Genomic DNA, 19,472 nt, shown 5'->3' with positions numbered 1-19,472 from the left:
ACTAGGAGCATCGACCGCCATGCAGCGACAGTCCTACTCAGGCACAACATTTTATGTTCCTTTTCAGTGAACCTACACACTCCGAACGCAGACAAGAATTTAACACAGACGGGTTGATGCAAAGCACTTCAATCAGCTATAGTACTATAGAACAAATCATATTTGAACACATAATCAACAAAGCAAATATAGCATTTCAGCTTCAGAACGATTACACAGGAGCATTCCGACCACAGAAAATTAGAATCTACGGTAGACAAAGCAACTAAAGTTCCCCATCCTTTGGAGAATTGAGCCACGGAGAAAGGATCGGCTCATCAAGGGGCAAGTCACATGATTTGAGTCACACCAAAACGAAGCCACAGACTTCGTTTCGCTTCTGGTTGACACAGAGTTGGTGCACCAGGTTTAAGTGGAATACAAGTGATTCCTATAAAGAAAACAAAGAACAAACAAAATAAGTGCTCTTCAGACTGTTGATACAAAACTAGGTAGACAGAGCAAGAGCATGAATTGTGGAATTGACCAATTCGTATGAAAGAACCCGGGATTGTGCAAGTGCCGACAAAACAAAACATTTGAGAATGGGAGACACACGAACTAACACTTGGTAAACAACAGTATCAAGAACAAAAAGGACGAGATATCCAAGGATTGTGTATCCAGAAGATGCAAAAACTGCGACGATCGGAAGCTGTTCAATTTGGCTTCAGAAATTGCAGAATGGTAGCATGGACGCATAGCGACCAATAAGTCCCAAAAGTTGGTATTGTTAACATGTTCTTCATCACCGGACAAATATGAACAAACACACAAACAACATTAGTCTCAAGCCTGGCTGGGCGAAAGCTCTTAGGCGGCAACTGTGAATGTTCAGAGAAACAAGCCTTTGTGATGCAGGAGCATATTGAACATACTATGTTTAGAGTGATGAAGCTCATTGAGAAACACAATGTTGACCAGGAAAAATAACAATGCCCAGACATCCAAGGAATTAGCAGCATCAGCTCTCAAGCCTGGCAAGGCGAAAGCTGGTAGGCGGCAACTGTGAATGTTTTGAGAAACAAGTCTTAAATTTAGAATCATCGCCATACTTTTCCCAGTACCAAATCAACTCAAAATAATAGGCTCCATGGACTTTAAACTGGAATAGTCTTAGGTTCCTATCAATGCGTGAAAACTGATTCCTGGCCCAATAATTGATCCCCTGGTCAATGCTTGTAGCTACCAGAGAAGGACCATTAGGCCCAAGTTAAGCCACATAAAATTTCATCACTTCACAATCTGACACAACATGTAGCTAATCATCACCCGGTACTCCATAGATAGCACAAACATATGCAGTGAACACAATGTGCATCATCAGGAAATAGATGACTTCCCATTCACAGGAATAACATGTCCCAAGACTGTTTCAAGGTTCCATCAACTGATACTGGGTTAAAACATAACATCAAATAAACAATAAAAAGAGAAGAGATGTTCCTTGAACATGGCAGAAAAGACAAAAGCACAATGCGGCAAAGAATGGAGAAGGGATCCATTGCTACCTAGTGGCAAATATAGTTATTTTGTTCAATTCTGCCAGCACTCTACTCAAGGCTTTCAGAAGAGGGAGCTTATTTCTCGTTGTGTTGAATGGAAGCTTCGGTCCAGACAGGCAATCAAAGTAATTTGCAATGGTAAGATCATCGACAGATATAAAAACTAGAGCAAAGCAATTCAACTGGAAGATATGAAATGTACAGTAAAATGAGCGCAAGCACATTAGTTCAAAATATATTTACTTCATTTACATCAGAGAGCCAACGATTACCTATTCACTTCTGCTTCGGTACACCCCCCTTAAACACATCAAGGGCTGAGATTCACCCATACCCTTTCGCTGCCAGGGGCACGATCGTCTTAAGTAAAAAAAATTGCCCCCGCGTTGCCCCCGCGCGTCCGCGGCGATACCCCCGCGCGCCCGTCTATACGCGGCTGCGGGACGAGCCGAGCTGCTTGGCAATCGTGAGGGCGCGAGCCGAGCCGTGCAGTTGGCAGCCGTGAGGGCGTGATTTTTTTTAAAAAAAAGTCCGCGCTGACCGGTGGGGCGTACGTGTGGATGTGGCGCGGACGTCCGTGCCGTCGTGCATTAACTGCTTTGCAGTTATGGCGGCGCGCATGCAGGCGCCGACTGCTCGCGGCGGATCTCCTGCCGCCCGCGCCCTCCACTGCCGCGCGTGCGGGCGACCGGGCGCCTGCCGCCAGCATGCTAGCCTCGTAGTCCGCGCCGTCCACTGCCGCGCGTGCGGCGACTGGGCGCCTGCCGCCAGCCTTCCGCCTCGGGTCGGCTGCGTTGACGCGACGGGTCGGCTGCCGCCTGTGCGGCGACCGCCCGCACGGCACCGACGCTTCGACTGCCGCGCCTGCCGTCGCCGCCCGGCACCGACGCTTCGACTGCCGCGCCTGCCGTGCTCGCGCCTTCCCACGCCACCGATCCCTCGCCTGCCGCGCCGCGCCTTCACACGCCACCGCGGTCGCGCGTGCCGCCAGCCGCCCGCCTCTCCCTCGGGGCGCACGCCACCGACGGCTCGCCCGCCCACCTCCCTCCCCTGCCGTCTTTAAAAGGCCGCGCCAGCCCTCACCACGCCGTGCTATCTCCCTCGCCCTGCCCATCTCCCTTCCTCTCCTCGTCCGCCCATCTCCCTCTCCTCGCCGGCAATGTCATCGAGCGACTCCGACGAGGGGGCGTGGCCGACCGGCGTCTGGCCGCTGAGCCTCACCGTAGGCGACACCGAGGACATGGCCCGGTTCGGCGTGATGGTGCCGCCGGCAGCCAAAGTGCCGCGGCCGTGGCGGATCGGGGCGGACGGCATCCCCACCATGGGACCGCCGCCGACGAGGCAGCAGCTCCACGCGTTCCCTGGCGGCCGCTACAACCGGAGGGCCCGGCGCAGGTGGTGGCGCGGGAAGAACTTCGACATCGTCCTCGACGCTTTCAGGGATGCGGCGGTCGGCCGCACCGTCGGGGACATCACCGGCGAGGCTGGCACTTCCCGTGGTCGCCGCCGCCACGTCCCACCTCCAGCCGCCCCCACTGCCCCGGCACAGCAGGCGCCCCCTGAACCGGCGCTGGTCGAGATCCCACCGGCGCAGGCCGCCCTCGCGCAAGACGGAGACCCCGACGACACGCCAGGGCTACTTGCGGTGCTGGCCCAGTCGGCAGAGAAGGCGGCGGCGGCGGCTACTCGTGAGGAACGAGAGCGGCTGGCGGCCATAGCGGCGGTGCAGGAGCAGCAGGCGCGGGAAGACAACTGGTGGGATTTCAGCAGCAGCGACGACGGCGACGACGGAGACGGCGACGGCGGCGAAGGAGAGGCCAGCAGTATGGCGCCGGTCGTCGACCTCACCGGCGGCAGCGACGACGAGTAGTCTATGAATTAGGGTTTTTATTTAAATTTCGGTGTAAGTTATGTAAGAGCAACGCTCGGTTATGTTTAGTGTTATGTAAGGTAGTTTGAATTATGAATGAACTCGGAATGGCTTATCTGAAAAGAAAACGTATGTTTAATTTGATGTTAGTCGGGCAACTTCAAAAAGTTACATGCATTTCAACGTTACGACAAATACTAGTGCTCGGTTACGCATGCATGGGGCCTTCACTAATACTCGAACGATCTTTGAAAAATTCTTAAAGCGATAAAAAAGACATAACACTTTTCATGCATCGTAATGATGTTGGTGGAACAGTATAAAAAAATATAGGTACATTTGAATGCTGTGGTAAAAAATTTATAGTAGGAAATAAAAACAATGGTAAAAAAATTGCCTACTGTGCTTGCAGGCCACAACTGCACTTAATCGGTCCGGCCCGATCAAGCCGGGCGGCGAAAGGGCCGGTCTTTCGGCCCAGCTACGGCCTGCAGCACAGACCAACGGGGCAGAGACGGGGCGGGGCGGGGCGGGAATCAGAGGAGTTCGAAACGGTAGTGGGAGGCAGGTATATAAGGCGGTCGCGGCGTCGTTCGGCGGGCGAGGTGGGACTGAACTTTAGTCCTCACCCCCGCCGACCCTGCCCTCGCACCGCGCGCAGAGTCAATGGGCCGGCCCACGCGCGCCGTCGCGCACTCTCACTGTGCCGGCCAGTGCACGCTGTCGAAGACTTTTCTGTTTTTTGTTTTAAAAATAATATTAATAAAACTCCATACGTAATATAGAATTGTTAACTATATTTATTACAATTTATAGGTAAAAATAATCATGATTGTTTAAATATTTTATGTGTTTTGTGTAAATGCCCAACATTTTGCAGCTTATTAAAAATTATTAATTAGTTTATTGACATAGAATTTTTTAAGTAGTTAAAAGGAAAAACAGTACCTAATACAGAATTTATTATGTAATTGTATTAAAAAGAGTAGTTAATATGGAATTTATTTCGTGTTGAAAATATAGATATGGAAAATTTACTATTTTTATTTCTACACGAATTGACAAGCTTATATTAAAAAATAAGGTAGTAATAATGTCAGTTGACTTTAGTTAAAATCACAACATTATTACTACCTATTTCAATAAATATCTGAAATATTTATTAATCGTAGAAAACCATATGAAATCACCACGGTGCCGGAAAATTATGAAAACTTGCAGGCATGATGGTCCTGCCGATGAGTGCGTGCGGAAAAAAGTGTGGGGTCCACCTGCTGAGTAAGAAAAGAGAACGCAGTTCGGGGCTGACATCGTTCATATCCGATCAGTGCCGGTTGCATGGGACGTACGAGGTGGCAACCACGAAGGGTCGCCCAACTTTGGGATGCAGTGGGCATGCCCATCTTAGGGCCCCACGCAAAAGTTGAACGAATTCGGACACCAAACGCACGTTGCGTCACGACCGGTCAGTGTTTTCGGTGCGTTTCACGGAGAAAACCGTAGGAAATTCACACGGTGCCGGAAAATTATGAAAACTTGCAGGCATGATGGCCCTGCCGATGAGTGCGTGCGGAAAAAGTGTGGGGTCCACCGGCTGAGTAAGAAAAGAGAACGCAGTTCGGGGCTGACATCGTTCATATCCGATCAGTGCCGGTTGCATGGGACGTACGAGGTGGCAACCACGAAGGGTCGCCCAACTTTGGGATGCAGTGGGCATGCCCATCTTAGGGCCCCACGCAAAAGTTGAACGAATTCGGACACCAAACGCACGTTGCGTCACGACCGGTCAGTGTTTTCGGTGCGTTTCACGGAGAAAACCGTAGGAAATTCACACGGTGCCGGAAAATTATGAAAACTTGCAGGCATGATGGCCCTGCCGATGAGTGCGTGCGGAAAAAGTGTGGGGTCCACCGGTTGAGTAAGAAAAGAGAACGCAGTTCGGGGCTGACATCGTTCATATCCGATCAGTGCCGGTTGCATGGGACGTACGAGGTGGCAACCACGAAAGGTCTACCAACTTTGGGATGCAGTGGGCATGCCATCTTAGGGCCCCACGCAAAAGTTGAACGAATTCGGACACCAAACGCACGTTGCGTCACGACCGGTCAGTGTTTTCGGTGTGTTTCACGGAGAAAACCGTAGGAAATTCACACGGTGCCGGAAAATTATGAAAACTTGCAGGCATGACGGCCCTGCCGATGAGTGCGTGAGGAAAAAGTGTGGGGTCCACCGGCTGAGTAAGAAAAGAGAACGCAGTTCGGGGCTGACATCGTTCATATCCGATCAGTGCCGGTTGCATGGGACGTACGAGGTGGCAACCACGAAAGGTCGCCCAACTTTGGGATGCATTGGGCATGCCCATCTTAGGGCCCCACGCAAAAGTTGAACGAATTCGGACACCAAACGCACGTTGCGTCACGACCGGTCAGTGTTTTCGGTGCGTTTCACGGAGAAAACCGTAGGAAATCACCACGGTGCCGGAAAATTATGAAAACTTGCAGGCATGATGGCCCTGCCGATGAGTGCGTGCGGAAAAAGTGTGGGGTCCACCGGCTGAGTAAGAAAAGAGAACGCAGTTCGGGGCTGACATCGTTCATATCCGATCAGTGCCGGTTGCATGGGACGTACGAGGTGGCAACCACGAAAGGTCGCCTAACTTTGGGATGCAATGTGCATGCCCATCTTAGGGCCCCACGCAAAAGTTGAACGAATTCGGACACCAAACGCACGTTGCGTCACGACCGGTCAGTGTTTTCGGTGGGTTTCACGGAGAAAACCGTAGGAAATCACCACGGTACCGGAAAATTATGAAAACTTGCAGGCATGATGGCCCTGCCGATGAGTGAGTGCGGAAAAAGTGTGGGGTCCACCGGCTGAGTAAGAAAAGAGAACGCAGTTCGGGGCTGACATCGTTCATATCCGATCAGTGCCGGTTGCATGGGACGTACGAGGTGGCAACCACGAAAGGTCGCCCAACTTTGGGATGCAGTGGGCATGCCCATCTTAGGGCCCTACGGAAAAGTTGAACGAATTCGGACACCAAACGCACGTTGCGTCACGACCAGTCAGTGTTTTCGGTGCGTTTCACGGAGAAAACCGTAGGAAATTCACACGGTGCCGGAAAATTATGAAAACTTGCAGGCATGATGGCCCTGCCGATGAGTGCGTGCGGAAAAAGTGTGGGGTCCACCGGCTGAGTAAGAAAAGAGAACGCAGTTCGGGGCTGACATCGTTCATATCCGATCAGTGCCGGTTGCATGGGACGTACGAGGTGGCAACCACGAAAGGACGCCCAACTTTGGTATGCAGTGGGCATGCCCATCTTAGGGCCCCACGCAAAAGTTGAACGAATTCGGACACCAAACGCACGTTGCGTCATGACCGGTCAGTGTTTTCGGTGCGTTTCACGGAGAAAACCGTAGGAAATCACCACGGTGCCGGAAAATTAAGAAAACTTGCAGGCATGATGGCCCTGCCGATGAGTGCGTGCGGAAAAAGTGTGGGGTCCACCGGCTGAGTAAGAAAAGAGAACGCAGTTCGGGGCTGACATCGTTCATATCCGATCAGTGCCGGTTGCATGGGACGTACGAGGTGGCAACCACGAAAGGTCGCCCAACTTTGGGATGCAGTGTGCATGCCCATCTTAGGGCCCCACGCAAAAGTTGAACGAATTCGGACACCAAACGCACGTTCCGTCACGATCGGTCAGTGTTTTCGGTGCGTTTCACGGAGAAAACCGTAGGAAATTCACACGGTGCCGGAAAATTATGAAAACTTGCAGGCATGACGGCCCTGCCGATGAGTGCGTGCGGAAAAAGTGTGGGGTCCACCGGCTGAGTAAGAAAAGAGAACGCAGTTCGGGGCTGACATCGTTCATATCCGATCAGTGCCGGTTGCATGGGACGTACGAGGTGGCAACCACGAAAGGTCGCCCAACTTTGGTATGCAGTGTGCATGCCCATCTTAGGGCCCCACGCAAAAGTTGAACGAATTCGGACACCAAACGCACGTTGCGTCACGACCGGTCAGTGTTTTCGGTGCGTTTCACGGAGAAAACCGTAGGAAATCACCACGGTGCCGGAAAATTATGAAAACTTGCAGGCATGATGGCCCTGCCGATGAGTGCGTGCGGAAAAAGTGTGGGGTCCACCGGCTGAGTAAGAAAAGAGAACGCAGTTCGGGGCTGACATCGTTCATATCCGATCAGTGCCGGTTGCATGGGACGTACGAGGTGGCAACCACGAAAGGACGCCCAACTTTGGTATGCAGTGGGCACGCCCATCTTAGGGCCCCACGCAAAAGTTGAACGAATTCGGACACCAAACGCACGTTGCGTCATGACCGGTCAGTGTTTTCGGTGCGTTTCACGCAGAAAACCGTAGGAAATCACCACGGTGCCGGAAAATTAAGAAAACTTGCAGGCATGATGGCCCTGCCGATGAGTGCGTGCGGAAAAAGTGTGGGGTCCACCGGCTGAGTAAGAAAAGAGAACGCAGTTCGGGGCTGACATCGTTCATATCCGATCAGTGCCGGTTGCATGGGACGTACGAGGTGGCAACCACGAAAGGTCGCCCAACTTTGAGATGCAGTGTGCATGCCCATCTTAGGGCCCCACGCAAAAGTTGAACAAATTCGGACACCAAATGCACGTTGCGTCATGACCGGTCAGTGTTTTTGGTGCATTTCACGGAGAAAACCGTAGGAAATCACCACGGTGCCGGAAAATTATGAAAACTTGCAGGCATGATGGCCCTGCCGATGAGTGCGCGCGGAAAAAGTGTGGGGTCCACCGGCTGAGTAAGAAAAGAGAACGCAGTTCGGGGCTGACATCGTTCATATCCGATCAGTGCCGGTTGCATGGGACGTACGAGGTGGCAACCACGAAAGGTCGCCCAACTTTGGGATGCAGTGTGCATGCCCATCTTAGGGCCCCACGCAAAAGTTGAACGAATTCGGACACCAAACGCACGTTGCGTCACGACCGGTCAGTGTTTTCGGTGCGTTTCACGGAGAAAACCGTAGGAAATTCACACGGTGCCGGAAAATTATGAAAACTTGCAGGCATGACGGCCTTGCCGATGAGTGCGTGCGGAAAAACTGTGGGGTCCACCGGCTGAGTAAGAAAAGAGAACGCAGTTCGGGGCTGACATCGTTCATATCCGATCAGTGCCGGTTGCATGGGACGTACGAGGTGGCAACCACGAAAGGTCGCCCAACTTTGGGATGCAGTGGGCATGCCCATCTTAGGGCCCCACGCAAAAGTTGAACGAATTCGGACACCAAACGCACGTTGCGTCACGACCCGTCAGTGTTTTCGGTGCGTTTCATGGAGAAAACCGTAGGAAATCACCACGGTGCCGGAAAATTATGAAAACTTGCAGGCATGATGGCCCTGCCGATGAGTGCATGCGGAAAAAGTCTGGGGGTCCACCGCCTGAGTAAGAAAAGAGAACGCAGTTCGGGGCTGACATCGTTCATATCCGATCAATGCCGGTTGCATGGGACGTACGAGGTGGCAACCACGAAAGGTCGCCCAACTTTGGGATGCAGTGTGCATGCCCATCTTAGGGCCCCACGCAAAAGTTGAACGAATTCGGACACCAAACGCACGTTGCGTCACGACCCGGTCAGTGTTTTCGGTGCGTTTCACGGAGAAAACCGTAGGAAATCACCACGGTGCCGGAAAATTATGAAAACTTGCAGGCATGATGGCCCTGCCGATGAGTGCGTGCGGAAAAAGTGTGGGGTCCACCGGCTGAGTAAGAAAAGAGAACGCAGTTCGGGGCTGACATCGTTCATATCCGATCAGTGCCGGTTGCATGGGACGTACGAGGTGGCAACCACGAAAGGTCGCCCAACTTTGGGATGCATTGGGCATGCCCATCTTAGGGCCCCACGCAAAAGTTGAACGAATTCGGACACCAAACGCACGTTGCGTCACGACCGGTCAGTGTTTTCGGTGCGTTTCACGGAGAAAACCGTAGGAAATTCACACGGTGCCGGAAAATTATGAAAACTTGCAGGCATGATGGCCCTGTCGATGAGTGCGTGCGGAAAAAGTGTGGGGTCCACCGGCTGAGTAAGAAAAGAGAACGCAGTTCGGGGCTGACATCGTTCATATCCGATCAGTGCCGGTTGCATGGGACGTACGAGGTGGCAACCACGAAAGGACGCCCAACTTTGGTATGCAGTGGGCATGCCCATCTTAGGGCCCCACGCAAAAGTTGAACGAATTCGGACACCAAACGCACGTTGCGTCATGACCGGTCAGTGTTTTCGGTGCGTTTCACGGAGAAAACCGTAGGAAATCACCACGGTGCCGGAAAATTAAGAAAACTTGCAGGCATGATGGCCCTGCCGATGAGTGCGTGCGGAAAAAGTGTGGGGTCCACCGGCTGAGTAAGAAAAGAGAACGCAGTTCGGGGCTGACATCGTTCATATCCGATCAGTGTCGGTTGCATGGGACGTACGAGGTGGCAACCACGAAAGGTCGCCCAACTTTGGGATGCAGTGGGCATGCCCATCTTTGGGCCCCACGCAAAAGTTGAACGAATTCGGACACCAAACGCACGTTGCGTCATGACCGGTCAGTGTTTTCGGTGCGTTTCACGGAGAAAACCGTAGGAAATCACCATGGTGCCGGAAAATTAAGAAAACTTGCAGGCATGATGGCCCTGCCGATGAGTGCGTGCGGAAAAAGTGTGGGGTCCACCGGCTGAGTAAGAAAAGAGAACGCAGTTCGGGGCTGACATCGTTCATATCCGATCAGTGCCGGTTGCATGGGACGTACGAGGTGGCAACCACGAAAGGTCGCCCAACTTTGGGATGCAGTGGGCATGCCCATCTTAGGGCCCCACGCAAAAGTTGAACGAATTCGGACACCAAACGCACGTTGCGTCACGACCGGTCAGTGTTTTCGGTGCGTTTCACGGAGAAAACCGTAGGAAATTCACACGGTGCCGGAAAATTATGAAAACTTGCAGGCATGACGGCCCTGCCGATGAGTGCGTGCGGAAAAAGTGTGGGGTCCACCGGCTGAGTAAGAAAAGAGAACGCAGTTCGGGGCTGACATCGTTCATATCCGATCAGTGCCGGTTGCATGGGACGTACGAGGTGGCAACCACGAAAGGTCGCCCAACTTTGGGATGCAGTGTGCATGCCCATCATAGGGCCCCACGCAAAAGTTGAACGAATTCGGACACCAAACGCACGTTGCGTCACGACCGGTCAGTGTTTTTGGTGCGTTTCACGGAGAAAACCGTAGGAAATCATCACGGTGCCGGAAAATTATGAAAACTTGCAGGCATGATGGCCCTGCCGATGAGTGCGTGCGGAAAAAGTGTGGGGTCCACCGGCTGAGTAAGAAAAGAGAACGCGGTTCGGGGCTGACATCGTTCATATCCGATCAGTGCCGGTTGCATGGGACGTACGAGGTGGCAACCACGAAAGGTCGCCCAACTTTGGGATGCAGTGTGCGTGCCCATCTTAGGGCCCCACACAAAAGTTGAACGAATTCGGACACCAAACGCACGTTGCGTCACGACCGGTCAGTGTTTTCGGTGCGTTTCACGGAGAAAACCGTAGGAAATTCACACGGTGCCGGAAAATTATGAAAACTTGCAGGCATGATGGCCCTGCCGATGAGTGCGTGAGGAAAAAGTGTGGGGTCCACCGTGGTCGATATGCCGCCACCAGATGGGGACACATGCACGCCAGCTATGCTTCACGATGTCCTGACGTTTAAATGGTTGAATGGCGCTGTAAGTATGAGTTTGGTTTTAACAAAACTCTCATTTGTACTTCACAAGTTGATAGAAATTTTTTGTTTATGTACGCAGATAATCAATGCATACTGTAAACACCTACAACACCGTGATTTCTCTGACCATTTCATATCAACAACGTGGTTCCCCAAATTTATGTTGGGTAGGGCTAGGGGAAAGACCAAGTCAATTAATGATTTGGATTCAGAACAAGTTACAAAGAAATCAAAAGTCCTCGCAAGAGTAATGGACGAGTATTTCAGACGGGACAAGGTATTCCTTTCATATTTATTTGTTTTTGTTAGTCATTACTATTTAATTGCACTAACATCATTTTATTACTATATAGGCGTATTTTCCTATGCACGTTAATGATAATCATTGGATAACCATAGTGATGCACACCGTCAAGGAGGAGTTTCAAGTTCTTGACTCAAATTCGAAAGGCGCAATTAGCCAAAGAATTCGCAATATGATTGCCACCCTGGTACGCCATAATTTTCACACTCGCATTCAGAAAATTATTGAGTCGTACATTAATTTCTAGTTTGTTAATTTGTTTCAGAGAGCTGAAATTTCTAAGGATATTATAGAGGCCAACTCTATTCTTGAATTAAAAAAAATTCCAGATGTCTCATCGTGGCCAATTAATGAGTATAAAATGCCGAGACAACATGATGGGTAAGTTAAGTGAGTACAAGAAAGTGCATGCTATATCGTAAACTGATCACACATGTTTATTGCAGAGTGTCTTGTGGACTTTTTGTGATGTGATGCATCAAATACTGGGACGGAGATCGGTGGACACATGAATTTGACCAGCAAGAGATCAATGAGTCAAGGCCTCGTATTGTCGCGGAAATCATTTTTTCTGAGGTCAACAGATTAGAGAAAGTGAAGATAAAAATTGTTAAAATCATGGAGAAGGAGTAGGTATTAGCATCGGTAGGGTTTTAGTCCCGTAGAAGGTTTCCCTACCGTTGTTGGATACTTCTATCGATTGTAATGCGACATGGCACTGGGATAGATTTCGACAAGTTTTCACGTTTTATTTATTGCTTTCGTGAGAAACTACATATTTAAATGCGTGTGGGCAAGTAATATTTTTTCTGTCGTAAAATGTATCAGTTTGCCTCTGCGATATTACATGTACTGTTGTTCTTGTTCGTATTCGCGGCGGTCATTTTTTTATTAAAAAATATGCCCGCCGTCGTGAGTTGGTGCGGTGTGGATAAAACCTGCACAATTTCCCACGTTGATTCTGGTGGCAGTAGCGGCGCTGGATCCGACGATTATTCCAGCCCGTGCGGTGGCCGACAGCCGAGGCAGTGGCGGGCCCACGAAGTCGAGCTAATGCGGGCTGGCGCCATTCGCCGTGCGGCACGCGCGGGTCTGCTGGCCCAGCAGCCGGCCGACCGACAGCCTCGGCAGCCGCGCGCCCGGTGGCACACGTCACGTCCCGCCCCAGCCAGCGGGCACATACAATGATCCCGAGGGCGATCTGTCGGCCATAAACGACGCGCGTCGGGCGCGTGGGCCGATCCTCTTCGTGTTCGGTGCCCTGCTGTGCGCCGTGCCCTCCCCGCTCGGCGGCTGAAATGCCTCGCCAGAAGGCATTGTACTATAATGTACGTTCGCGCGCCCGGCCAAAGCTTTGGATTTTTTTTATAAAAATTGTCACATACATTAAATTTCAAAAAAGTTCATAAGTTGAATAAGTCCTGACAGCAGTAACACATTCATACAAATATAATATGTTTCACACATAATAATGTAAATCACATGTCTTCATATGAATCGCATGCCTCATAAAATTGAACAAGGTGGCATAAGCATTAACTCAAGCCATGTCTATTATTCTTAAACAAATAAACTGAAAGTGCTAATGACTTTCATCGAACAATCTGGTTTAAACAATGAACTCAAAGTGCCATGTATCTTATTCTTAAACAAATAAAATGAAATTGCCAGTGCCATCAATTGATTATGAATACTTCATCCTTATGCCCGGTTCCTACATAACAAAGTGTAAACAACTCATCAGACAATTGTGAAGAGAGAACCAAAAAATAATTCAAATAATGAAAAACTTACTTTTCATTCTCAGGGCAAGTTTGCCGTCTATGGCCCTCGTTCTTACAAATGCCACATCGAGGACCGGGTTTTTTCTCAGAAAATGATTTTGATCTTCCATTTTTTGTAACATTTGGATCTTTCTTTGCCGGCCCTGTCCTGCTCTGTTTAGGGGCGCCCTTGGTGGAAACTTTCACGGGATCACCTATGACATCAACATCTTGTTCCGGCTGACGTGGCTCCTCATGCACATTTCTTCTACTACCAACAGCATCATCATCAGGGACCTTTTTCTTCGCTATTATATTCTGCAGACACTGCATCAACTCATCATAGACGAATGGATCATTTGAAGCAACATGAAAAGCTTGAGCTCCTGTTATACTGAGTTGACTATAGCGAGCACGCTGCTCTGCCCCTGTCCAACCCTAGCCAAACAAGTCACTCTTTCGCTGTGCAGGCAGCCCACTTCTCGCAACTTTCGACATCCTCTTAAGGATGCAACACTTCGGTATTTTAGATATTTTGAGATGAACCAACACATACAGAATGTGTTTGCAAGGCAATCCTTTCCGAAGCATTCGTCCACAACTGCAGTCTATCGTATTCTCAGAGTTTTCAGCTCGATAATTCACGCTGAACTGAAATTTCCGGTTATTTCTCCATGTCACGATGAAAGTGTGGCAGTCAACTCCAACTAGCGTCTCAAAAATCTCAAGTTCTCCCATCTTCTTCAGATCTTGTTGAAGAATATAAAAATTGGAATGAGTGAATGCTTCGGCGGCATGCTTCTCAATATCCTTATATTCTGTGACTGATGGTGGCAATGACTGATTTGAAACACAGTCATCATGCGCCTCGTTCTCACGTAGTCGGACTATGCAATTCTCATAATGCACAACTAAGTCAACAATAGTCATACCGCCGTCCAAGTGCAGGTGAAGACAAGAGTTAAGACTTTCACTCCTCTGATTACTGCGCATACCCAGAAAAAAACCTTCTGACAGATATGATGCTGCCCACAGACTCCTTTTCCTGTACATCCTACTCAGCCACTCTTCTGTTTTATCAGTCTTCCATTTACGGACGAAAGCATGCCATCTAGCCTCAAAGTTTGCTGGAGAGGTGGAGTAGTACAAGAGTGCCCTGAACTCACTTAGCGATTTGTAATTAAGGTGCTTCTGCATGTTTTTTTCCACGTGCCATGAGCAGAGACGGTGCAACACATCAACCAAAACCAACCGAATAGCTCGTATCATTGCAGCGTCCCCATCTGTGATGATTGACCTTGGCTTTTTCTGACAATTGGCCTTCAGGAATGTCTGGAGCAGCCACACGTACGTCGCTTCGGTCTCGTCGGACACAATGGCGCAACCAAAAACTGTGGTGCAACGGTGATTGTTTACACCAACAAAGGGGATGAACGGCATACCATATCTGTTCATCTTATACGTGCTGTCGAACACCGTCACATCTCCATACAATTGATAGTCCCGTCGCGACTGTGCATCGCACCAGAACATGCTCTTCAAACGACCGTCCTTATCTTGCACGTACTCAAAGAAAAACTCTGGATCCTTCTCCTTTCTGCTCCTCATAATCCCGATTGCCGTGTTAGCATCACCCTTCGCAATCAACTTCATTTTTTCACGGCAACATAGGTTGTACACGTCTCGTCTCAGAAATCCACACTTATCATACGAGCCATACCTGCTAATGAAGTTGTCAACGATGATATGCTTTCTGATCCCAGCTCCTTCCATCGCCAAGATCTCAGCTATCTGGTGATCTCCCATCACTCGATGTGACCGCAGAAATACCACCTCATCTGGTCTAGCCAACAAATGGTTGTGATCATCCATAAAAGCTGCCACGAACCAAACTCCACGTCCTTTGTCCAACTTCACGACTAAATGTGCGCCACACTCGCAACGAGTCTCTGGTCTTAGCCTGCGGGTACGGCCCTCCGGGTTTAAAAATTTACTGAGACGTTTTCCTGCCCTCGAGCAAACGTATCTCCTATACCGAACAGTGGATGAAAGTCCTTTTCCTCGTTTCACCTTATCTTTTCTGATACTGAATCCACGGTCTTTGGCGTAGTTATTATAGAACATGTGAGCCTCCCATTGTGATGCAAATGTCATACCCATAACCTTCAACTGTGTCTCCAGCGCACGTTGCTGGATTTCTGCTTCCTCAATGTCCATATTAGCTCCATCCTCATGCTCATATCCATCTTCACCACTCCAACCATCATAGTTAGCCTACAATATTCCACACAGAAGCAAGTGTAAGTTGTCATTACCAACTTTTTATTATTCAATGACATCTTAAATTTTGGACCGAACCTGGCTTATGTTATCCCCGAAAGATTCAACACCATGATTTTCCTCGTTCTGAACGTCAATATCTTCCTGCACATAAAAAAATGTGAAAAATCATATGCACGTGCAAGTACCATGTGGTTCTTCAACCGACGAAAAGAATGTACACGACACTTACGTTTTCACTACAAGCACCCTCCTCCTTCTTTTCAAAATCCTCCTCAGGTAAATTATCGTACGACGACCAGGATTCATTGTCGCTGCCATCTTCATCATCTTTACTATCATTACCATTCGTACGATCAACACTATCGCTACCATCCCACTCACTCGTGTCAAAAAACAGATCCGTAAATCCAGTTTCTTTATCCATTAAATGATCTCTCAACCAACACTGCAATATTATAATAAAAATTGTTCTATCAATTTCCCAATCAAATTAAATGTACTAGGATCATACATATGAGAAATTCTTATCTAACAAATGACTGCACATAATTATTTACCGATTCAATTTTTTTGACAAACTAGAAGGCTTACATGGCATGCACGTGCACTTCGGCCGGCCTGGCGTGGCTGCGGACGGCGACGACGTTCCCGGAGATGTTGATCACGGATTTGCGGGCGTCGACGGCGTCACGGAGGAGACATCACGTACGGCGGGCGACTCCAAGATCTGTCCGCGCCGACCAGATCAAGGGTGAAGACGGGGAGAAGGCGGCCGTGGCGGAACGGGACGACGTTGGAATTGGCAGCGTGATCACGGCATCATCGGCGGGGAATGGCGGCTGTCGGCGGGTAAGGGCGGCGATCGGCAGGGCGGGGCGACATTGGAATGGGCCGCGTGATCAGCGCAGGTCGTGCTTTTTTTTTCGCGCGACGGAGGGTAGTTGCGTGCCGGCCGTATCGGCTCGAGCCGTGCGCTCGGCTCTACCTGTATGGGCACGCCGCATACGGCGCGGGATACGTTAAGCACCGTATGCCCAAAATGTCCTTATACGTTAAGCGGGGGGGGGGGTGTGTGTGTGTGTGTGTGTACCGAAGCAGATCTCTTACCTATTACCATACCCAATCAAGAACAAATATAAAATCATTTACATCAGAGAGAGCCAACAACAATTTATCGCTAGCACAAATGCTAAGTAATGACTAATATAGACAAAATCTCAATCGATTGAGGGACTACAGACAAACCACATTGCATTTCTGTTGCATTATTCGTCTCAAGACCAACTCAGATGATCAAATCATCAAAACAGATCACAGACAAAAAGAGAATACAGTACAGGTTGCAGCAACATTCCTCATATATTAATATATAGCTTCGGCACACAGGTAGCAATACTGATACCGAATACGGACATCCAGAATATAAGAGTACTGCTAATGACGGGTACCGGGACTGATTACAGAAATTCTGGATTGAACTGGGAACAAGAAATGAAGGTTGGCGAAATTTCTAGGTACATAGTATGCTATAGTAGTTACGATTCCTTCACACTGATATCTACTATAGGAGAGATTATCTTGATTTCCTCCACCCACACTTACTTTCCGGTCTTCACGCGGCCGAACAGAGCCCGGCGGTTGCGGAAGAGGGTCATGTCGAAGAGGAGGGAGCGCATGATCTTGGCGAGGGCGGTGTTGAACTCCTGGGCGTGGAGCAGCTTGAGCGCGAGGGAGCGCATGCGCTGTGCGAGGCCACGGACGACGGAGACGAACGCCTTCTTCTTGTTCTCCTTCTTGCCCTTGCGCCCCTTGCCGCGGCGCCCCTTGCCCTTGCGCCCCTTGCCGCGGCGCCCCTTGCCCTTGCGGTTCTTGCGCTTGAGCGGCGTCCCGAAGAAGCGAAGAAGGGGAAGAAGGCCGAACTGACGGCGTGCGCGGTGATGACGACGAGCGCGGTACTGGAGCTTGCATTCCCCATCCACAGGTACTTGCAGGGCCACCAGCCCGTCGTAGGCCCCCAGGAGCTCGTGGACGCGCGCCTTTGAGATGGCACGGGTCCTGGGCGCGGCCTTGACGATCTTGCCCGCGGCGACGATGTACTTGCTGAAGATGGTGTCGATGTCGGAGAGGTGGTAGAGGATGTCGTCCTAGTCGATGACGCAGCCACCATCCCGCAGCGCCTGAAGTGCCCGGATCATCTCCGGCACCTGCTTGATGGAGTCGACGGACTTGACGACCACCCAGACCTCCTGCCCGGCGACGTACTTGGCGGCGAGCCGGCGCGCTCCAGCGACCGACCAGATCGGTACATCAACGGTAGCCATTTTTTTTGAATTGGGGATGGCCGTTGGAATGTTGTGGGAGCTGAACGCCACACGGGTTTTATAGCCGGCGGCGACCGGGCCGAAGGAGGAGGGCACTGGATGATGGGGGCGATCCGCGTGATCGCCCCTCACTGGCTGTCCGCGGGCCACCAAACGATCGTCGGATCAGCGCTCAACGCACCCGATCAAACCGCGAAAACACACTCCGCCGCTAAACAGGACGCGCGGCAACGCGGGAGGCGGGTTGGCGGGAAATACGTTTCCCATTTGCGCGGGTGATCCGCACACACAGCCAAAGTTTTCGCGCTTTTCTTTTTTCGTTTAATTTCTTTTTATTTGCAGCCCTCTACGTACTTCTTTCCTATATGACCCTGTTCTATTATTGTTTCTATTTTCTTCTCTTTTTTGTTTTTTTTTCTGGGGGGGGGGGGGGGGGTAAATACATTGATGTATATTACGATTTCTTCAAATATATTACTCGCTCCGGTTCGAATTACTTGTCACGACGACCATTTTTCAGGAAAAGAAAAAACTTGATCTATTATTGACACAACCTGTGACCCCCTCCGCTTGCCTACTTCCATCCCCTCCGCAAGCCACAGCTCGTTCGCGCCTCCTTGATTAACCCATGTGCAGCTCGCCCGATCGCTCCTCAGGAAAAAGGACTATTTATTCTCTGGAGTGTATGGAGACAAGGGCAGGTACGAGCGTGGTTGTCCAACGAGGCGATCACTGGCTGTAGAAATAAGTTGTCCCTCCCTAACTTATTCTAAAAGGCCAACCTAAATTTTCATTTAAGAAGCATACTAATTAACGGTTAGCTAGTACTCCCTCTGTCCTTTAAAGATTGTACTTCCAATTTTGTTGGAGGGTCAAACTATTTTAAAGTTTGACCGAGCTTGTGCGAAAATATATCAATGTTTGTGAAATCAAATAGGTATATGATAAAAATATATTTTATTATATGAATCTAATGGTACTAATTTGATGGCATAAATGTTGGTGTATTATTGTATAAATACGGTCCAACATAAAAATGTTTGACTTTTCAACAAAGTTAGAAGTACACTTTTCAAAGGACGGAGGGAGTAGGCTTCTAAAACAAAATTTTAGGTTGGGCTTCTAGATAAGCTAAAGAGGGGGTTGATGGTGTCATGGATTAGGGGATGCTAGCCATGTCGGCTTCCGAGAATATGGACCGGCCGAGGACCCCCAAAACAACCAACCAATGGGCCACAATTGTCGGGCCTAGGAGAATCAAGATGGAATCTTCCGAAGACCGGGCGCGTACTCCAAGACTTTGAGACAATCTTTGGCACATTTATCCTTAGATGTAACCGACCTATCTGTAACCCTAGGCACCCCCAATATCTATATACACCGTGAGGTGAGGGCCATAGGCGCCAACTCATACACACACACACGATCTCGTGATAGATCAACCTGCACCATGTACCCCTCAATCAATACAATCGAGGAAGGACATAGGGTGTTACTTATTCGAGAGAGCCCGAACTTGGGTAAAACTCGTGTCTCTATTGAAGAAAATATGCCCTAGAGGTAATAATAAAGTTATTATTTTATATTTCCTTATATCATGATAAATGTTTATTATTCATGCTAGAATT

The 19,472-nt window shown here is 49.7% G+C and overlaps 2 non-coding genes across 2 annotated transcripts; both read right to left on the bottom strand.

Annotated features, from left to right (window-relative positions):
* Nucleotides 1-974: 974 nt before the first annotated feature.
* On the bottom strand, nucleotides 975-1,091 carry LOC123117973 (small nucleolar RNA SNORD14). The gene has a single exon (XR_006457601.1). It is a non-coding gene; the product is annotated as a small nucleolar RNA SNORD14 (small nucleolar RNA).
* Nucleotides 1,092-1,107: 16 nt separating this feature from the next.
* LOC123118301 (small nucleolar RNA snoR2/U65) lies at nucleotides 1,108-1,248 on the bottom strand. The gene has a single exon (XR_006457849.1). It is a non-coding gene; the product is annotated as a small nucleolar RNA snoR2/U65 (small nucleolar RNA).
* Nucleotides 1,249-19,472: the final 18,224 nt, after the last annotated feature.

Source organism: Triticum aestivum, chromosome 5B (assembly GCF_018294505.1).
Source record: "Triticum aestivum cultivar Chinese Spring chromosome 5B, IWGSC CS RefSeq v2.1, whole genome shotgun sequence".
NCBI classification, from domain to species: Eukaryota; Viridiplantae; Streptophyta; class Magnoliopsida; order Poales; family Poaceae; genus Triticum; species Triticum aestivum.
Note: the sequence above shows the minus strand (reverse complement) of the source record. Positions and strands in the feature narration are given on the sequence as shown.